Genomic DNA, 22843 nt, shown 5'->3' on the forward strand with positions numbered 1-22843 from the left:
GAGGAGTGGAATTCTAGATGGTGTTCCGCCAGACTGCACTCCGAGTACATCAGCACCGGATGTTTTATCTGAACTATATTTACAGTGTATAAGATGATTCAGGTCAGCCTTCTATTTCAGAAATTCACAATCTATGGGAAAGTTCTGGCAAAGTACACACCAGAACTAGATTTAAAGACAAATATTCCAGCTCGCAGCCCAGGATGTGGCCCAACACAGAGAGGCCTCTAGAAAGAGACTGATTTCTGCCAGGTTCCAGTGGGACTAATTGGCTCTTACTTTCCTCCAGACAAGGATGCCGTCTGCAGTCTGTCATCTCTTCTGTATGGATAATGTAGGGTCTGCTACAGAGTACAACTTTGAAAAATATTTAGGAAAAAATTAACAAACAATGCTGGAGGTTGTGCAGCAACGCTGAATTCATAAAACCTGGGCTAATCTATGTCCTGAAGATTCTTCCTCCAGGCCACCTTCTGCTTAAAAGGATGAGAAATGGTAAATGGGATTTAGGAAAATTTGAGTTGGAAATAAATCGATTCCCACATGGGCTCTATATTTGCATCTACATATTCAAAGGGTCTTGATTCTGCTGTGGTTTACTGACACGTAGCTGGCTTTAATACATGTTTACTGAAGCCCCACCACCTGCAGGGGTCCTGACCCAACTGTCCACATGCACACCAGTCCCAGGCTCATGGCATTAGTGCACTTTCCCAGCATTTCTTCCCCTGGGGATGTGAAAGGATTCTGCTTCCTGTAGGATGCTGAGGTCCCTGCTGTAGAGCAGTGAGGATGGGCGGCTTCGGGTTGGCACCCTGTGTGTTTACTCCGAGTCAGATTTTTAAAAATGCATCCCAGAGTGCTCTCACATGTTCTTCATAATGGATATGGTTCTGACATTTTCCCCGAGTCTCTAATCCTGATGTAAAGCAGATGGTATTTACTTGCAAAACTCCAATCTGACCTGCCACTGTTATCCTCTCCTGCGACCTGGCTCTTTGCCATTGGCCCTAAGAGGGATCCTAGCAGGCACAGCCTTCTCAGACTCAACCATTCCCATCCCTCCTTCATCCTGTGCTGGGAAGGGAGCCATTCCATCCATGCCTAGGGGTGGCTTCTGGAAGTTCCCTCTGCCTGACACATAACCAGTGCACACTGCCGTCTTCAAGCAAGACCTCACTTAAAACACCCTGGACAGCCAGGCGGGGTGGCCCACGCCTGTAATCCCAGCACTTTGGGAGGTTGAGGCGGGAGGATCACCTGAGGTTGGGAGTTTGAGACCTGCCTGACCAACATGGAGAAACCCTGTCTCTACTAAAAATAAAAAATTAGCTGGGTGTGGTGGTGCATGCCTGTAATCCCACCTACTTGGGAGGCTGAGGCAGAAGAATCGCTTGAACCTGGGAGGTGGAGGTTGTGGTGAGCCAAGATTGTGCCACTGCACTCCAGCCTGGGCAACAAGAGTGAAACTCTGTCTTAAAAACACCACCCTGGACACATAAGAACCTGCCATACACTTGATCATGGCAGAAGAGTCAGAACGTTTATTACAATCACCTATTCTGAGTATGAACAGGTTATCTCATTCATTCATCCATTCACTTATTTATGAGATGTTTAAAAAGTGCCCCATGCACTAGACACTGTGGTGATACTGAAGGAGTCCGGTACACAAGTACTTTCTTCTGTGAGCTTTCTTCTTCTTTTTTTTTTTTTTTTTTTTTTTTGACAGGTCTTGCTCTGTGGCCCAGCAGGCTGGAGCTCAGAAATATTAACATCTGCCTGAGACAGATCCCCAGGAAGTCTAAAGGCTGGGAGAAAAAAAATAGGCATACAGACAGTTTGGATTTCCTTCTCATTACACCATCTGGTGTGATCTCGGCTCCCTGCAACCTCGACCTCCCAGGCTCAAGTGATCCTCCTGCCTCAGCCTCCCGAGTAGCTGGGACTACAGGCGTGTGCCACTGCCTGGCTAATCTTTGTATTTTTTGTAGAGACGGGGTTTCACCATGTTACCCTGGCTGGTCTCAAATCCCTGAGCTCAAGTAATCTGCCTGCCTCATCCTCCCAGAGTGCTGGGACTACAGGCATGAGCCACTGTGCCCGTCCTTCTTCCAATAAGAGGAAAAGTAAATAAATAATTAAGATAATATTAAAAATCAGGGCCCTAAACATGGGAAAACAGCAGGGCCAATACAGAAAGTGAAGGATGAGCCCTATGGGAGAGAGGAGAAATACTGAGGTGTTACCTGGGCTTCCTCTCAGAAAAACCAGCTGTGCAGTGGCCCTGAGGAAGGCAGAGCTCGGTGTGTGCGCACAAACAAGGAACTGTGTGGTCCTGAGAATGCTCTTCTCACCGTGAGGTCCTGAGAACGCTGCTTCTCACCAGGTTCAGTTACAAGGGCTCTTCATAGGCTTAATAGTCTGAAGCCTTTGCAGAGATTTTGTTCATGAAAGTTATAGCTACCACATTAACAATTAAAACTAAGATATTTTAAAACATTATTTGCTTTTTAGTTATTAAAAATATTTTTAAAACCCATTACCTGTTAATATAAGTGATTATATATTTATGAAAAATAATATTTTCCATAAAAAAGACATTTATTGAAAGAGCGTCATTGTTTCACATTTAGCAAATGTCTTCCATGCGTGTCTTAATAGAGCAGCTGAATTCTCATCTGCCTCTGCACTTAACATATTGCATAAGTTGTTTTGGCTGAAGCATTTGAAGATAATCCAACCCCACAGATGATGTAGTTGCATGAGGGAAGACCCCCGAAAGGCCATGAAAGGGTGGAGGGCACCCCCACAGGCTCACGAACCCCATTTTGGGAACTGCTCCAGGAGAACATTGTGAGCAACACAGGAGTCAGGAGGGACGAGGAGGAGCCGCCTCTTACGCTGCGGTGGCGGCATGGCCAGGAGTTCAGGTTTTGGAAGCCCCAAACGCAATCAGAAGCTCTTATATAGTATGATGCAATTTCATTTTTAGAACGATGGTCCTGCTGCTGTGTGGAGAATGCACTGGAGGGGAAGCAACGGATTGGAGAGGCTGGTTAGGAGGCTATGTTCTTGGCTACGCTGGGGAGGAAGGCGGCAGCAGCTCAAATTAATTTCCTCTCCCTGTAGTCTCGCAGAGTAAACACGCTCACTTGAAGCATGTGTCAGAGGAGAAGCTTCCCAGGTCTTCAGCAACCATCTATCCTAGGGAAATCAGACGGCCGTATGTGGCAGGACAAAGCTTTTGTATTTTAATTTTGCCTTGGAAGTGGATTTCAAAACTCACATCACTCAAAACTCTGACCCACCTGCATTTGGCCAGCTTGTCAGCAAGATGACAGCTTCTTCTCTCTGATTTTCTTAAACTCCTACCACTTCCCATAAGCAATAAGCTTGGAAAACATGAGCATCTGCCCGAGACAGATCCCCAGGAAGTCTAAAACCTGGGCAAAAAAGGGAGAGGAAGGGAATACACAGAACATTGGATTTCCTATTAGGGCTGCGCCCCGGCTTTCATTATGCCGTCTGTCTGACTCTTAATAGACCTAGCCCAGGCACACAGATCCGGACTTATTTTCTAGGCCATTTTAAATAGATTAGGAAATGTAAAGGTCCCTTAAATGACATAATTTGGCATTAAGCACTGCACACGCTTGTGCACGGCTATCGGCGTGAGCGTGTGCCTGCTGGTAAGTTCGTGCATCCATCAAAGCTCAGCTTGGGGGATTGGCAGTGTGTGTTCCCCCAGCTTGAAAGGAGATGCACCTCTTAATTCCACATCCAGGTGCATAGCACCCCACCAAATAGCAGAATCGTTTTTAGAATTCTAAACAAAACAGTTCCGAATTCATGTTGTTTTGGGTTTGTCAATATTACCATTAACTTTCGGTAATACTAATATGCCTTTTTGTGTTAGGTTCATACACAAATATACGTGTTTTGCCATGGGAAGGAAGTGTATGTGTGTGTGCATGCATTTGTGTGTGTAATTTTTAGTAGTGAATGAACCATTTATTTTTACTGTAAAGGCTTTATTCAAAGATGTTAGAGCTTGCCATTGTTATTATGCCAATCTCTAAAAAATATTTTGCACTGAACATTTGTTATTTTAAGGTAGACAGAGGCAAATATGCATATATATTTAATATAAGTGAGAATATAAATGATAAATGCATACATGTTTATTATATATATGGAGAGAGAGGGATAATCTGAGAACTTTTTTTCAGAATGTTCTTAAATTGCTTAAAAAGAATTGGGGATAAGAACAAAGAATGTACTCATAGGTGTATTGAGACTTGTGGGAGCCTTTGGGAAATGCTGTGAGCAGAGAATAACAGCTTCAAGAACTTATCCAGTAAGATATATTGGCCAACTAAACAGCCCTGGCTGAAGTAGGTATACCTGTGTTGAATTCAGCCATGAATGCAATGGGCCTCTGGAAACGTATTTTTAGCCAGCGTTTAGGTACCGGGTCCCTCCCTCCCTTCTAAAATTATTTTTTAATTCCCTGGAGTGTGCCCTCTTCTGCCACTCATCTGCTTGTTTGGTGCCTGTTCCTTTCCACGGGGGCGAGGCTGGCTTCCTCCCTCTGCCGCTCATCAATACTGAGCTGATTTGGAACTAAGCTGGGTAATAACATGCCTTTCAGCAGCCAGCCCCGCACGCGCCGTGTAATTAAGGCCTGATGGTTGTGTTGACGGCGAATGAAAGAAAATGGCTTTGTTCTCCTTCCCCGGGCTTGATTGTGGGTTCTCGCTCTCACCTGAATTCGACCCACTCTGCATTGTGCCCGTGATTGCTGGAGTGCCAGTAATTGCTGTCCTGGCAGATGACATTTCCATGAAGCACTTTCTGTGCAGCTCCAGAGGGAACGGACAGAGCTGATCGCTGGGGAAGCTCATCAAAGGCAGATTTAGGAAAGGCCTCGGTGGAAGAGGGAGCCCACGACCAAATATAAGAGCATCTCCTCTGACATTTGCTTGTCTGTCACTCACTGTGCCTGCAACCTGCTTACCCTAGGCCTGCAATCCATAAAGACTGGATTGTGTGAGGATGAATTGCTGTTTTAAGTTCATTAAGGCCAAGTTTCGATTATACCTTTTTTAGAAAAAAATTATTTTGTTTTCCAAAAGGAGGATCAGAGCAAATAGAAATAAATGAAAGGAACTTATCTTCAGAAGATGATATTGCACACAGATCTTTTTAAATCAGTGCCAATAAAGACCAAGGTGAAGATTAGGTTACATTATAAATTGATCTTAACCTTGCTACAGACGCTCATGTTAATTTATAATGCAAAGTTTACAATATTTTCGAATTGGAATTTAAGAGTTTATTCATTGTAGAATTTTATAACAATCTGTTAATTATAGATTTTTGATTCTGCGATGCTTATGCAAAAATTGGGTCAAGAGTTAGTAAGTGTAGGCATCCAGAAAAACCCAAAGATCCTTGTTTACTAGAGGGAGTGGCGGGACATGGGATGGTTGATGGGTCTGCAGAACGTGACTTCTTGGGGAGACATGGAGACTTTACAAATGCCTCTCGCAGAAGCTGCTTCCCTCCAATGGTAGTGATGGGGGCAAAGCTAAAAACGTAATTCCAGGATGGGTGCATGAGATTCTCCCTATTATCTGTTCATCGAGGTCCATATTTCTTTTCCGGTGAGCACGCTATCTTGGCTTCAAAAAACTAAAAACATTAACAGTGCGGGACTACAGTTAACCAGTAAGGACCGCCGGACTCGGGAAGGCCCGGCTGCGTCCCCCTCACATAATGACCGCCGAACTCAGGGAGGCCCGGCTGCGTCCGCCTCACATAATGACCGCCGAACTCAGGGAGGCCCGGCTATGTCCCCCTCACGGAAGGAACGCGGGACTCGGGAAGGCCCGGCTGCGTCCCCCTCACATAATGACCGCCGAACTCAGGGAGGCCCGGCTGCGTCCCCCTCACATAATGACCGCCGAACTCAGGGAGGCCCGGCTGCGTCCGCCTCACGGAAGGAACGCGGGACTCGGGGAGGCCCGGCTGCGTCCGCCTCACGGAAGGAACGCGGGACACGGGGAGGCCCGGCTGCGTCCGCCTCACGGAAGGAACGCGGGACTCGGGGAGGCCCGGCTGCGTCCGCCTCACGTAATGACCGCCGAACTCGGGGAGGCCCGGCTGCGTCCGCCTCACGGAAGGAACGCGGGACTCGGGGAGGCCCGGCTGCGTCCGCCTCACGGAAGGAACGCGGGACACGGGGAGGCCCGGCTGCGTCCGCCTCACGGAAGGAACGCGGGACTCGGGGAGGCCCGGCTGCGTCCGCCTCACGTAATGACCGCCGAACTCAGGGAGGCCCGGCTGCGTCCGCCTCACGGAAGGAACGCGGGACTCGGGAGGCCCGGCTGCGTCCGCCTCACGTGTGGAGGCCAATCAGGTGCATATATTAGTTTGCACACCATACAATTTGTGGTGAGTTACTCATATTTGAACAGAGCTATTAAAATACAAGGAAGTAACAAAAACCACACAGTACTGAATGACTAGTTACATTTTAATTAAATAGCACAAATATGTTATATAAGCTTTGTGTGTTGAAAGTGCCCTCATTCCCATTTACCTTCGATGTGTTTGCTATTATTATTATTTTTAAGTCTAGGCCTTTTATAAGGAGGCTTGTATGTAAGAGTGGAATGCTTATTAGGTGCAGAACAGAGTTATTGGATGGATATGGAAGAGTTGCTGGCTGGTGACTGGAAGGTTTGCAGCATGAGGGCATTTTCTAAACGCAGGAGCTGTGCTATCTCAGTGGATCCTCTGACAAGCCTTCTAAAGTAGACGCAATTACTATTTGCATTTCAGAGATGACAAAAGTAAAGGCCAGAGAGGTGGCAAAGCTTACCCGAAGTAATGCGACTACTCATGGGGTGGAGCTTTGCACCGTTTCCAGCTAAAGTGCCGAGCTGCGGCCTCTCTTGGCAGGTCCCTTTCTGGGTAGCTGGAAACCTCAAGCCAACCCCAACCACCGATTTAGGCAGGAGTCTCTCCTACAACTGAAGCTGATGGATGAGGAGAGGCTTATATCATCACAGGAAGAGAACAGAGCTTTCCTCCCACAGCTGGGGAAATCTGCCGGCTCTGCTGGAGAGGCCGCCAGCCCGTTGGTGGGCGTGCGGTGCGGGGAGGCTTAGGCGGGAAGAGGAGGTCTTGCTCAGATGAGTGTTGTTCCTTTGTTTGGACAGAGGGGGTTGGGCAAATTGGAGTGTAGGATATTTTTGCCTGGAGATTTTTACTTGATGAAATCATCCCATGAAAAAAATCCCCAATTTTTAAAAGCATGCTACTTTGACACATTAAACTCATCATTTTAACATTGATAGAAAGTATTTAAAATGTGCCTTTGCCTGCAAATAAACGTCAGTGGATTGGAAGCACTGAGGGCCTTCGTCCGTTCTGTCCCAACCTTTATGGGCGCTGCACATTTTCACTGTGGAATCTACAGGCACACTCTGCCTTGTGTTTACTTTCTACTTGTTTCTCTTGAACACACACATGCGTTAACACTGTAATGTATTTATTACTTTGTATGTCATTAATAAGAATATATTTAGATAATATTGAAACAGTATGATTTATTAGTGATTCCTTCTAGGTAGATATCAGCTGTGTTTTTTAGATGTTTAAAATTGTGAACAGCCTCAGCATGACCTACATTATTCAATCCATCTACCTCCTTCCCTTCTTCTTTTCTCTCCCTCCCTCCCTCTCTCTGTTTCTCTCTCCCCCCTTTTTTCTTTCTTTCTTTTTCTCTCTTTCTCTCTTTCTTTCTTTCTCTCTTTCTCTTTCTCTCTCTCCCCCTTTCTCTATCTCTTTCTTTCTCTTCTTTTCTTCCCCCTCCCTTTCTTTCTTCCTTCCTCTCTCTCCTTCCTTCCTTCCTTTTTTCTTCCTTTGTCTCTCTCCTTCCTTCCTTCCTTTTTTCTTCCCTCCTCTCCTTCCTTCCTTCCTTCCTCTCCCTCCTTCCCTCCCTCCCTTCCTTCCTTCTTTTAGTTATATCTCCAAAGTATTTTTTCTAGTATATAGTTTGCAAGAAACTACATGTGGGATTCTGAATTGTCATATGCTGATAACTTTTACAGAGAGCTGCAGCTATGAAGAATATGTGCTAAAATATGGATCTCTACTTCATCACACTGAGAACCTCATCATTACCTTACAGGGCCATCAAGTACAGCATGATTTCAAACATTCATAATATTACTCTCTTGCAACCTTTGTGCACTGGAAGGATGTTTCTTTTATACTGCTTCTAGAGTCATGGAAACAAAGCAAGCTTTAGGAAACAGGATGGCTTGGTTCCAGGCTCCTTCTCTCCTCCTACCGCCTGGCCCCACCCTTTCTCTCCTCCCCTCCCCTGGGAACTTATTCTCCCTGCACAGAGGTGAGCAGCCTCTCTGTGACCAGGCTTCACCCCAGCAGCTCTCTCGTGGTCTACTTCCCCCAGGTTCGTGCCTCTCTGTCTCTTCCCCTCCTCTCTGTTCTAAAACAGCAACCTGGCTCTTCACTACTCTAGGGGAGGCCAGGAGGTTCGCTGGGTCCTGAGGGATACAATTCAGGCTCCCCCAGGACTTACCATCCAAACACACCCTTCCCTCCAACTGCTCCATGTTTTTTGTGTTACTGTTTTCTCTCCAGGAGATCTCCCTCTGTGACTTACCATCCATAGCCTGATGACATGACCTTCTCAAAGCTCAGCTGCTGCTCCTCGGAAAACCTTCCCACCTCTGTGGCAGAGTCCGCTCACCTCTGCGTAACCCTGAGCACTGTAGGCATCCCTGTTGCAGCCTTCCTTACTTAGAGGAGAAGCGATGACCTCCCTCCTTCTCTCCCCTGCAACTCTGTCCCGCCTGGAGGCCCAGGCTGTGCGAGTCTTTTATCTACTGTGATGTTTATCCATCTCAGTCCCTGCCATTGTGGGCCGCGCTGGGACTGCACTGCTCTTTGGTGGTGTTTGGTAGGAAGCCAGCAATTCCCAAACCACTGCTCCTTCCCCAAAACCCAAAGGGAGAGATCCACAACAAACAGTGGCCAAATGAAAAACAGAGCATGCCTTTCTGGTTAGCTGCAAAGCGCATGCTGTGCTTTGAAAAACCGACGCAATGCCTCCTTCTAAGCCTCCAGCCCTCCCTAAATCCTCCATCCAAATCCAGGCAATTGCTACTGTCTGGCTTTCTTCCTTGTGAAATACAGACTGAAAATGAGAGAGAAAGAGTGTGGGGGGTACATGGGTGTGAGAGAGGGACAGAGAATGAGGATAGATGCTGGCCATACTATTGCAAACATCTTCCTTGTTCCATGAAAAATTAATATCTTTTTAATCAATAGTGACTCAAAATATCAGCTAGCCCAGAATCATTTGCACTTATAAAGGTAAATTCTTTTAAAAAAATGTTCAAGTAACTGGATTTCCAATGGAAGGGTTTCAGTGATTGGCATGGGTACTGTTCTAACAATCTGGAGGACAGGCCCTTCCTAAGCCACTGAAATCAGATCCTGCAGAGAGGAGGTCACCTCTCCATGGCCACAGTTCCAAGACACAGTGCAGTCAGAGTGGGGCATGCTGTCCGTGGCCACAGTTCCAAGACACAGTGCGGTCAGAGTGGGGCATGCTGTCCGTGGCCATGGTTCCAAGACACAGTGTAGTCAGAGTGGGGCATGCCATTCATTTTTGCTCTGAAAGCTTGTTACATATGGGAGTTGGGAGGTGACTGCCAGAGTGGACACTTGTCAATGTCCAGCCTGGAAACCTGGGTCCCCATCCCAGCTCTGTGACCTCAGGCAAGCTACCTTTCTGAACCTCAGTTTCTCTCTGAAAATAGAGCTAATAATATCTCGGTTGCCTATTCTCAGGGTTGTTTTGAGGATCAAATGAAATAATGAGCATGGAAGTGCTGGAACGTGGAAAGTCCTTTTTCTCTCACTTGGAAGCAGTTAGTTGGAGGATGTATTTATGCAGATGAATCTCACTTCTCGGCATGCACCCTCCTGTGGTTGCTGTGTGAAGGAAAAGGCTGCGGGTTTAGAGAGCAGGGGAGCACCCCCAGTCGTTGGCACTGCATCCAGGAAGACAAAGTGCTTCCACGTGGTCGACTCTGTCACAGATGAAGGGCCTTAAGTACACTCATGCCCCTACCATTAGGATTTTCTAGTTGAAATGTGTGGCTGTGCTTTAAGTTAAACTCATAGCACATTTAAATCACACTCTGCATTCACAGCCTCTGACAGACAGTAATTTCTATATATTTTAAGAGCAGGGCTTGCTGCTAGAATTCTGATTTTCTTCCCAAGGATTCTCTGAAAATTGAGGAGAGTTCAGCTAGCAATCAGTAACATGATTTCATTCATGAAGTTTCTGTGTGTCAGAGACAACAGAGAGCCAAGTAGGCTCTCGTGAGTGTTTTCAATCTCACTTCACAGACACATAGGTACACAAAGGTACACACACAGGTGCACACACACGGGTACACACAGGTACAGATACATGTGCACACAGGTATACACAGGTACACACACAGGCACAAACACAGGTACACGGCACACATAGATCATAGGTACAGATACATGTGCACACACAGGTACATAGGCACAGACACAGGTACACACACAGGCACACATAGGTACAGATACATGTTCACACACAGGTACACAGGTACATACACAAGCACACACACAGGTACACACAGGTACGGATACAGGTGCACACACAGGCACATGCAGGTACAGATACAGGTGCACACACACGTACATACACAAGCACACACAGAGGTACACACACAGGTACGGATACAGGTGCACACACAGGCATACACAGGTACAGATATAGGTGCACACACAGGTACACACAGGTATGGATACAGGTGCACACACAGGCACACACAGGTACAAATACAGGTACAGGTACATGCACAAGCACACACACAGGCACACATGCAGGCACACAGGTACAGATACAGGTGCACACACAGCTACACACAGGTACATAAGCACACACACAGGTACACACATAGGCGCACACACAGGTACACGGGCCCACACAGGTACAGATACAGGTGCACACACAGGTACACATGCAGGTTCACATACACCTTCAGGCACAGTTTACACACACCCACATCGAGTTGTCTCTCTGCCACTTGCACTCACTCCTAAGGTAGCACCACTGATTCAAATGATCACTTGCTCTTTCGTCTTCTTTCCTGATACAGGTTGTTGGTTTTTTTTTTTAAGAGCTCATGTTTTTCCATTTGATTAGTAATTATTTGAGAGTACATATTATGTGCTAAGGACTATGCTAAACAAATGAAGAATTCACCAAGTGATAAACATCTTCTGTACTCTCAAGGAGCCATGAGTTCCTTGGGGGGCTTGGAAGGAGGGTGAAGTGAACTCTATTATCATTATTGTTATTCAATTCATTCATTTAATGGATTCTCTCTCCTCTGGCCCCTGGTAATACAAAAATGAACAGGTGCAATCCCCATCTTCAAGCACCCTAGTTTCTTTGATAACAACAGTGGCATTAGCAGAAGTGGGCAAACAGTGGAATCACTGGCTGGCTGTGTGAAACAGTGTGTGAAGGTATGAACGGATCAGCGAGAGGATGACCTCATTCATCATTCAGAGGAACAGCCTCCTCCTGAGGGCCAGAATGATCTAAAAGTCTTTGAGTAGAGAAATGATGGGATTTGATGTGAAGGCTGATAAATCTTTGAGATGTGCATAAAGAGAGGCATGGTGTGAACCAAAGTGAGGAAGTATAGTTTATATTTGAGGAACATGGAGAGGACAAAGCAGCTTAAACTAAAGGTCACATAAGGTGGTGGTAAGTCTTAGGAACTGAGAAATAACATGTCACCAAGCTTCGGGAGACCTAGGAGCCAGGCTAGAGTGCATGCTTTTAGTTCCAGCTCCGATTCCTACTGTTCCTCACTCACTAAAGCAATGCTTGTGGAACTTGGGATTCCTCATCTGTAAAACAGGCATAATTCTACCTCCTTTACATGTTTGTGTGTGAAATAACTTTTAACTTTAAATTGGAATACACGTGTAAGGTGCTGTCATGATAACGATAATAATACATCATGGTCACTATGTGGACTTATTCTTGGTCAGAGGCATCCACAACAGAGGCATGTTCTTAGAGATTCCACTCTCAGCGTGAAGGGAGGAGGAACAGGTTTCGGGGTCTGGTAGGGAGGGTGAAGTGAACTCATCTAAGCTAACTCAGAACTCATTAGTATCTGAGCCTAGGGGCTTCCCAGGAAAGAAAGGAAGGCAGGGCTATGCCTGAGTCCTCTGATTGGGATTTATTTGGGCATTTGCCTCTTGGGAAGCTTTGGATTCAATGAGATGCAGAACCAGTGGGTTCTCCAAAATTCAGAAGGCACCCGCAAGCCTTGAAAGCTCTGTGGATGGATGAGCCACTTCCTTGGCCATGTCCTACAGCTGCTGGCCAGGGATGTGTGTGGGGGCATTGGGTGTTCATTCCCAGTACCCCAGGTTCCTACGCTCAAGGGCTCTCAGAGCAGGTATTGCCTGTAAGATGTGAATGGCAGAACCCAGTTACTGCTCTTTGGTTAATGCTGTTCCTCACTTTTTCTAAGCCCCATGAAAACGTCTTCTCCCGTGTGCCCTGAAGACTAAAGCTTGTTATTAATAAAATTCACTGCAATTAAATCTTAGATTTCCTTAAACTACTTTTCACTTTGTTGGAGAAAGGAGTGATGGGGACTGCACACCTGTCAGCTTGTCCTGGGCCTTCTGCTCACTTCTCTTTTGACCCTGTACAGGTTCGTTAGGGTTTCTGGACTTCAGTGACCAAATCTAAAAGCGAAGAGGCAGGCTGCACTATCCTTACGATTGCTTTCACTGCTGATATTCAACAATGCCAAAAGCCATTCTACCATGTGTGTTTCTTGCTGGGTCTGCCTTGGTGATAAGTCCTCACTATCCATGAGTGGGCTGCAGGCAAACAGCAGACCCTGAGGGGACAGAGAGAGCCCCAAAGGCCCACCTCACCAACACCTTCCTGCAGAAGGAAGGAGGGCGAGGGTACCAGACAACCTTCTGTGTTCTGACACGGCACCAAGCTGCCTTTATTCTAATTGCCTCCATTTTTCCTTGCTCTTCTATATCATTTTGCTTAACATGGAAGAAGGTTTTTTAATGAGCTAGAATGATCTAATCAGCCACAAATGTGATGTCCTTGCCACATTGTTTATTGGTTTGTAGACAGCCAGTGCATCCCAGGGCCTGTCTTCAACTATATTGTAAAGCAGCAAATGGCTTGGGGGTCTGGGGAGTGCAAGTTGCTTACAAGTATTACGTGACTTTGGGAGTGTAAATTTCTAACCTAAATTTATTAGTCATTTTTTACAATAATTGACACATATCTTTTGAAAATACTAATAGATAAATCATTAAATTTTTCAGTTTATTTTGTTACATAAATGTTACATGGATTTTCTTTGGCAATCAAATAAATTATTACAGTCTGTTTATATAAAATAAATATTTTATCTATTTATAAATAAACGGTATATATATGAAATAAACAATTAGAAGTATTTGCAGTAAAAAGTAAAAGCTTTTCTTAGTTGTCACAACCCTACTCCTGTCTCCAAAGATCATCTCAGCTATCCACTGGGTCTGTGTCCACACTGGCATCTTCCTCTGTATTCACACACATGCACATGTAAATATAAGACATGCCCCTATTATGTGATTAGGCTCTGTGTCCCCACCCAAATCTTATCTTGAATTGGAAGCCCCAGGGGTTGGGGAGGAACCTGGTGGGAGGTGATTGGATCGTGGGGGTGGTTTACCCCTACCCCATGCTGTTCTCATGATAGTGAGTGAGTTCTCATAAGGTCTGATGGTTTTATAAGGCAGTTTTCCCTGGATTCTCTCAAATTCTCTCTCTCGCCTGCCACCGTGTACCATGTGTCTGCTTCACCTCTGCCATGATTGTAAGTTTCCTGAGGCCTTCCCAGCAATGTGGAGCTGTGAGTCATTTAAACCTCTTTCCTTTGTAAACTGCCGAGTCTCCGGCAGTTCTTTCTAGCAGTGTGAGAACAGACGAATACACCCTAGGTTCTAGGTTGTCGTATGTGAACAGGTTACACTGTGTATGCTTCCCTGTACCATCCTCTAGTCACTTTGCTACACATCTTAAGGATTCTGCCTTGTCAGTGCTTATAGGCCAGTCTTAGATTGCCTATTTACCACAAATAATCTAACCATTCTATCACTGAAGAGTTTTGATTATACACAATATTGCATTGGAACATTTTATGTAGGTATCTATGCATATGTGTGACTAAATATATATTTGGTAGATACCAGGAACTGGAATTGTCAGGCTAGCATATGCACATTGAAAATTTTCATTCACACTGCCAAATTCCCGACACAACAAGGTTGTTCCATTTACATCCACGCAAACCTGTGTGACGGTCCTGTTGACGACATCGTCCCCGCTACACAGCAGACGGGAAAGGTTCTCATCCCCTTCCTCGGCAGTGGGAGTGCTACCGGCCCTCTCTGAGCCACAGTGGGAAACAAACCTGTTTCCACTTCAGTGTCAGTTTTGTGAAACAATGCAATTGTGGCTTTAGGTACATGTCTAAGAATAGCTAGTAAACTAGAGGATAGATTATTCATGTGATGTCTTTATCTATACATACTTCCAGGTTACAAATTGCATTTGCTGGTGTCCTTTTATGTGGTTAGTTGACGTGTTGGAATCAGTGGTCTCTTACTTAGAAGTTGAAATTAAGGTTATATTCTAGGCCAGGCATGGTGATTCATGCCTGTAATCCCAGCACTTTGGGAGGCCGAGGCAGGCAGATCACTTAAGGTCAGGAGTTTGAGACCAGCCTGGCCAACATGGTGAAACCCCGTCTCTACTAAAACTACAAAAATTAGCTGGGTGTGGGGGTGAGCACCTGTAATCTCAGCTACTAGGGAGGTTGAAGCAGGAGAATCACTTGAACACAGGAGGTGGAGCTTGCAGTGAGCCAAGATCGTGCTACTGCACTCCAGCCTGGGTGACGAGCAAAACTCCACCTCAAAAAAAAAAAAAAGTTATGTCCTAAATATTGATATTGCACAGGTGATCTACAGCAAAAACTGAGATGGGAATGTCCGTGTATGGGAGTCAGACCCGAACCTTTTTAATTGCCAAAAATACTTTCCAATGTTCCAAATAATTGAAGCCATCCCACAAATATGTAACTGACCTAGACTTAAAGCAAAGGGCACATGAGTGTTTAAAAACAAGAAGGGTGATTTTAAAACTGGCTGTACATTCTTTTCCTGATTTCCTACTTTTTCTTATTAAGATGTCCCCATTTATTTAATTATTTGATTATATATTTCCTTTTCCTTGTCTATATGGTCATCATTATCTTCTGAAAATGACCATTTCTTTCTTTTCTCTGAAAAACTGAAAGTGGACATATCCTAAATCTCATCTCCAACTAGAAGCTGAGTGACTGTCTCATGAGCACAGCCTAATGCAAAGGCTGTGAGCAACGCAGTGAGCTAACTGAAATCCGTTTAACTTGGTACAAAGGAAACAAGCTCCTTATTCAGCCAGGAAAGGCTAATGGAGAACCTGCTATGTACTCCATAGTACAGGCAGCTTATTCATCTCAACCCAGCCCCCGAGCAAGGAGATCCTATGGCTGTTAGTCGGTAGAGATGAGCTACAGAAACAGGCGGAAGAGCTGGAGATGCACCTGCCAATCACAATGGGGACAGGCAGCCAGGACTGCCCTCCAGCCCTGCTGCTGTGATGTGCTGTCCTCTCCAGACATTATGGATCCCAAATTTGATTGCTGAAGGACACAGAAAACCTTCTTAAAGCAGTTTTCCTGTTCAGACAGTATCGAGGCAAGGGTCCAGGAAAGTATGTAAAACCAGGCTCGGGCATCCTTGCCTTGCAGAGGCTCCTCTGAAACTCAGTTCACAGAGGATGGTTTCGCCTTCTCCTTATGGTGGCGTCTGAGGTGGGCTTTTGTCAGGCATTTGTCTGGTTCTTGCTGTTCAGTGTTACATGTCTGAGAAAGAAGCACTATCAGTGTGTAGCTCTCATCTTTTAACCAATCTCACACGGAGCTTTTAGGATGAAAAACAAAGAGCGTGACCCATTTCCACTAGTAGCTAATCCTGCAGGTGTGATTCAGGTTACCAGACAGGCACAGGCACTGCCGTTTCAGCAACACTTAGCTAAACAAAAGGTCTTCTTGACAAGAAATCTTAGAAAAGCAATGATAGCAGGAAAGAATATGTGCACCTCAGATGCTGATACCTCCAGGAAAAGTCACCGGGAGCTGGCTTCTTTCCATCTGTGTCCCACAGGGGTGGTGGGCACCACCCTGGCAAGAGAGGGTGGAGGAAGACAGGCTTGGTTCTTCCTTCCTTCAGCAGTGCCCCACGGTGGAGGCCCTTCTCAGAGACATTTGCATGGTAATTCCCGAAACCACTGAGCCAAGACTCAAAGCTACGAATTCACACTCAACATACAACACACATAGAAAGGAGGTCTGAGTGAGCCTCACAAGGAGAGCACCACACTTCTCTACTCTTGGCTCACTTGCTGCCTGGGGATTCATATCAGGTGCCATAGCAGTGGGATTCTTACTTAAAGCATTTGGTGCTAAAAAACATATTTAAACTTTTAGCCTAGCCCTGCTATTGTCAGATACAGAACCTGAACTTCAGAGAGATTTATTCACTCAACAAATGTTCACACCAAGATTGGCTGAGATGGGTCTTGCTAACCCAGCAGTAATGACAGTCCATACAATCAATAACATTTGATGAAAAGAATAGTTATATTTTTAAATCATAATATTATGTCAGTATCAATAATGTCAAGTTTATATGCTAGTTGCCTTAGTATAATCTGATTGAGGAAGTAGGGACCCAGTTCAAAAGGTCAAAATAAAAGAGGCCACCTCACAGTGAGTATCCACTAAGCGCAAATTCATCCTCATTAAACTGCGTTGTCCGGGAGGGAATCTCCACATGCGCTGTCACGTCTGTCTCTGTCTCACAAGGACATGGGTCTGAATTCTGAGCATTAGTGGTCAGAGTGCAAACCTAGGTAAAAGAAGCCATTGTTTGTCCGGGGTGAATGCTCCTGAATCTTTGTAGATGATTTCAAGGTGGTATGTCTGATGCAAAAATGTTTCAGGGGCATTTGCCTGAGGAAGAAACTGCAAGAATTCCTTGCATTTATACTATGTGGGTGTTGAGAAAAAGCCATAAAACACACCATTGTTATCAGAGATTTTCCAGTGTAGATAGCTGTGCACTGCTATAAATAAAACCCCAAATTATAATTTGTATTAAAAGCTAAGTGTATATTTTTAAATGTTACAAAATAACTCCAAACTGATATCTGCAGACTTTGCAACAAAATGAATACACTAACTCTCATTCAAATTTTGAACCTTGATTTTTCAGGGTAATTTTAAAACCTCTCTAGCTCCACGTATCTATTTTGGCATTATTTTGTTCTTTATGTGTTTGTTTTAGTAAATTCTTATTAGGGGAAATAATAATAATTGTTATGGTTGCATTTCATTGGCTGCCTTTGTGTTTCCTAGGAAATCTTGTGTTATCTTATTTCAAGTTCCACTTGCTAAGCACTCTGGCTATCATCTTATTACAGGCGGGAAGTACAGTATCTGTTAGAGGATTTATGGTAATGCTGCTGCATCTAGCTGCTCATAAACAGCATGGGGAGCCCCTCAGGGTCTCTTCGTTCTCCTGACACACTTCACTGAGGCCCATTAACACTTGTCTGTTATTGCCATAGACGCACTTTAATAAGCCTCTTGGAATTAGGAGGTTTGCACCAGAAACAATGGCTTCCCTGAGACATCACCCTCTCACTTTCTGATTTTCTAGCTCATCATTTTGTTTAACAAAATAAATTCTCTCTTTGATAGTAGACTTTGAAATAATATGGATATTTCTTCTTCAAATTAAAACAGTCAGTGGTTTCTAATACTGAGATAACATTGCAGAAAAACATGATAGAAAGTTAATAATTTCTACATTTCCATTAATGAAGGTAATTTCTTTTGTTGTTGTGATAGTAAGATAAAGTTGAGCTGACATTTGGAAGTGGCCTTGTCATCAGCAAACTATATTTTCTTATGAATGAAATTCTATTATTTCCAAAAAATAAACATACAAAATATTTCTCCCATATTAAATTGTTTTCTAATTACATCAAAGTGTTAAAGAAGCAATCATCTGAGAAATGGGCCAGTAATGGCTCAAACTAAATATTAAGTGCATATGGTTTTACCTTCAAACCTAGGACATGTATTTAAAACTCCTCAATATCTTAGGTTTCAAAGTAAATTAACTAAATGTGTAAAAAGTACTTCTAGTTAGCCATTATTAGAGTTTATATAACAAGGTTTCTGAGTAAAATTATTTACACATCTTCCCAAGGTGCAGTTACCTATCTTGAAATGTAGCTGTTGTGAGTGTCACAGCACAGGGGAACAAACCCTCCTTATGCCCTCCTCCCTTCTCTTACTTAAGGTATTTTGTGTTGTCGCTCTATCCTTTAGAAAATGAACTCAGAGGAGAATTGGTGAATTCCTATCCAGTGGGCATCTTCAAACCCTGGTCGACGGCAGAAGAATATCAGGTCCCGAGATCACCCACCCGGCACGGCAACAGTGCAGGTACCTCTGCCCAGCACGGGGCTCCTGGTGACAGAGTGCAGGTGCCCCTGCCCAGCACGGGGCTCCTGGCCACAGTGCAGGTACCCCTGCCCAGCACGGGGCTCCTGGCGACAGAGCACAGGTATCCCTGCCCAGCAAGGGGCTCCTGGTGACAGTGCAAGTACCCCTGCCCAGCACGGGGCTCCTGGCGACAGAGTACAGGTACCCCTGCCCAGCACGGGGCTCCTGGCCACAGAGTGCAGGTACTCCTACCCAGCATGGGGCTCCCAGGATTGCTGCAGGCAGCCCCTCCTCTGGTGCTTGTCCCATTTGCTGCTTTGAGTAAATACTTTCATCTTAGCTGCCTGGTGCTTCATGGCTTCCGGGAGGCAGTTAAAAGTTGCATTGCGCATCCTCTCCAAAGAGACAATTCATGCCAAAAAGAGCCCTTTGCAGTTAAATTAGATGAGGCATAGCTATTCTCACTGCTGAAGTTATATAGGGCAGGAATGATGTGAGCCTCCTTGTGGGTGCTGAGAGGATGCCTCGGGGTGGCCAGTGGGGAGGGAATGGTGCCCATGACCCTCACGTGGAAATGGCTCATGTAGAATCACTGCATACAGAATCTACACTTGCAGCAGAAGGAACTAGTTAGTAAAGCATGTGGGGTCTGATTTGGAGGATTGGGGAGGGAAGAGATTGGCGCATACCCAGTGGCTGCTGCCTGGCAGCACATATTTTTAGGGCTGGAGGTCGACAAGACTGAAATATGGCCCAAATCTCAGATCCTGTAAAGTCGTTGGTTCTGAACGAGTGAATGGAATGGGAACTCTGGTATTATCTTCTCAATACTCACATTTAGAAGTACTTTTATATATGTTACTCTGATGAATAGCAGAAGAAAATTCTGGTAAAAATGGCAATTTCTCAGCATGCTCTATAAGGTGTGGTGTGCATTTTAAGGTTCACTGTGCAATCGTGATTTATTTGTCTGCCGACCGCCCCATTTGCCTGTCTGATAATAGAACTACTTACCACTGCACGGAAATTAGAGGCTGGGATTGTCTTCCATATGCTGCAAGCTTGTGGGAGAGCTTTATGAACTGCTGTAATAGGTCACAGTTGTTCTAATTATTTTCTCGTCTATACCCTATTCATTTTCCCCGAAGAAACTCACTGCACTCATTGGTTCCGATTGGGGAAGGCATTATGTTTAATCGTACATTTCCCCGAGGTTAAAACAACAACAACAACAACTACGACGACGACAAAAAGAAAAAAACAAAAGAACCTATTCACATTGAGTGTTCATGCATACTTGGCTTCAGAAGCAGTTAAAGTTTCTGAACTGTAGGTACTTCATACATCCAAGCTATCTTGTTTTATCTCATCTCATTGAATTTTAGTAATAAGTTAAGGACGTTTAGTGAAATATTTTATAAGGGTGTAATGTTTACATGTGGCTTTATTGAACTGGCATTCTGGCATTGAGTTAGATGTTCACATTTAAATAAGGATGCTCAATGTAGTTTGATATAAAGCATTCAAATACAAATCTCACCCAGAATTAAATGAAACAACAAGGAGAAAGAGTAAGCTGGTTTTGCAAGCAACATCCATGTTTATACTTGGCTTTCAGTAGGGTTCTCAGCTGAGGCATTACCTTTGATTTTGAGAGATGTCCATTTTCAGAGTGGGAGAGCAAGTTGGACTTGGTTAGGGGAAAAAAGAGATCTCGAGGTTCTAGCAGCTGAAATCCTGTCCTGCTTTGCCCTGGAGACTGCCATCCTCAGTGGAGTGTCCGCCGGGATCCCTCCAGCCAGGCCCCGGGTGAGCAGACCCTTCTGGGTGTAAGACAAGCTTGTCACCCAAAGGTCTCCAGGGACCTCCAGATCCAATTAGATAATAATAAGAGCAAGACGCACAACCAGTGCTTGCATTTCACGTCGATCTTTCCACTCAGTCCTCACTCTCTTCATTCAGTCCTCATCAGTCCTCACCAATCATTTCTCACTTTCAGGACTACGGTAACAATGCATAAAGGTCACCATGACAGCCACACACTGTGAAGGGCGCAGACATAGAGCCTCTGATTTCTGGGATTTGTTATCCATGTTCTCATTTTTTAAAGATTAGTATTTGACTCTCAGGGGATGGTCAATATCTATTTTCTCTATGTATGTCATAAGTACTTTAGTAAATGGGTGATAGAATGAAATATATGTAAAACAGTACATAGAAATAAATAGATTTAGCATTATAGAATGGGAATACATTGGTATGTTAATGAAAATACATCTTCACATAATAAGCTATAAAATGGCAATTTGTAAATCATCGTGTTACATAGACCTGGTGGGCCAACATTTTTCTGTAGAACCAGAGATTATTTTAGACTTTGTGGAGGGAGTGGTCTCCATGCAACTGCTCATCACTGCCACCGCTGTCTGAAATGAGCCACAGGCAACAGCGAGCAAATGGCATGGCCACCTGACAATAAAACTTTATTTACAGCATCAGTAGAGAACAGATTTGGCCTGTGGGCCTAAGTTTGTCAACCCTTATTTACAGCGTCGGTAGAGAACAGATTTGGCCTATGGGCTTGAGTTTGTCAACCCATGGTGAAGACTTAAGTTCCCAGTTCTGAAATAGCCACAGTCAGTTTTGGAAGAGAGATGTTCACTGACTCCTCCCTGGGTGAACAGACCCTTGCAAACTCGCATGACAGTCTAAAGTTACTGTCCACAGACGTGCTACTCCCAGGCAAGCCCTTTGCTGATACATGAGCGTGGTACCCAGGGTGGAGCTAGCAGAAGCTTCCACAAAGTCTGAGAGAAGGATGAAGAGAGCAAGGTTGTCACCTCTGTGGAAATCAGAGCAGAATTCAAGAGACTCAAAAGATTTCAAGAGGAGAAAATGTTTCTAGTGCGTTTGTGCCTGTATCACCCTGTCTGACTAGGAATATCATCCTGAAAACTGTGTGGGATGTGAAACCAAACTAAATCCAACTGGAAGGGGTGTTTCCACGCCTGGATACAGAGGGAGTTCTGTCCATAAAACCGCGCATAAGCCAAAAGAAAACATCTTCCCGGAAGGGTGAGGGATGCCGGTCAGCAGTCCGTGGGGCAGAGCCGGGCGTGGCCACTTGACAGGACCAGACCACACAACCGGGTGGGGTGGGATTCCATTCGGCCTGTTTTCCCACATCCTCTGCAACTACAAAACAAAAATGTAAATGTATGAATTTAAAGAAAAAAACCATAGCAAACATGGAGAATAAAATACCAAACACAAAAGAGAACGATTTCTGGTTGCAGGGGACTGTATGCCACCAGCTCGATAAAAAGGTTAATGCTGAAAAAGACCTTAACGATGCCATAGATGTTTTTAAAGCCTCCTTATGTTTGCCTCAGACTTTAAAAAATCTTATTTGGCATGTGAATATGTATCATATGTGATTTAGCCAAAACACAGAGTATTAGTTGACATTTTCCACTGAGATGACTTGGTAGAATCTGTGTATCTTTAAGGTAGTATTGTACATGGTAATACATTATTACAGAAAAAGCCAAAAGAGGTGATTGAGAGAGCAGAAACACAACCTACAGAGTGTGCTCCTACCGCACTGCCCAAGGAGCTTAGAGAGAAAAGGTCTGCTGTTCCTGTAAGTAGTTCAGTGTCCAGCAGATATTTCCTAGAAAGTTATAGGATGTCAGACTGGAGAACAAATCCTAATTCTACCCCATCATCTGCAGAGAAGTTGCTTGTCTTCTTGAACCTGAGTTTCAGTTTCCCCATCAGTAAAATGGCCATAATAATTGCTTCTTAATAGAACTGTTACAAGGATTACATGTTATAAGTGTCTAAAACACTAAATTTAGTCCTTGAAACACAGAAGATGTTTTAGAATTTCCCAGAACTGTATTGTTTTTAAAATAAGAAGTGGACAGAGGTACCAGGTTCCCCTCCAGATGGCAGCTCCCCAGTGAAGACCACCAACTGCATCACCTGGCTCTAGGGCCTCGGGGCTGAGCATTAGAAAGGTTTGAGTTGGGTCTGGCCTCCATTATTTCTTGGAAGTAAAAACTCTTGGAAAAAGGAGAATT

At 44.6% G+C, this 22843-nt stretch overlaps 1 protein-coding gene and 1 long non-coding RNA gene across 20 annotated transcripts in view; one reads left to right on the forward strand and one right to left on the reverse strand.

The window, feature by feature from the left end:
* MYT1L (myelin transcription factor 1 like) overlaps nucleotides 1-22843 on the forward strand; it is a 539395-nt gene that overhangs the window by 138620 nt on the left and 377932 nt on the right. For all 19 annotated transcript variants that reach the window (XM_031006771.3, XM_055378700.2, XM_055378703.2 and 16 more), the window contains exon 3: nucleotides 18642-18758. The gene's annotated coding sequence lies outside the window, so the exon portion shown is untranslated. The remainder of the gene's footprint in view (nucleotides 1-18641; nucleotides 18759-22843) is intronic.
* Nucleotides 20336-20707, reverse strand: LOC129531769 (uncharacterized). The gene is made up of 2 exons (XR_008677155.2): nucleotides 20663-20707; nucleotides 20336-20581 (listed from the first exon to the last, which is right to left on the reverse strand). It is a non-coding gene; the product is annotated as an uncharacterized lncRNA (long non-coding RNA).

Source organism: Gorilla gorilla, chromosome 12 (genome assembly GCF_029281585.2).
Source record: "Gorilla gorilla gorilla isolate KB3781 chromosome 12, NHGRI_mGorGor1-v2.1_pri, whole genome shotgun sequence".
Lineage (NCBI taxonomy): Eukaryota > Metazoa > Chordata > Mammalia > Primates > Hominidae > Gorilla > Gorilla gorilla.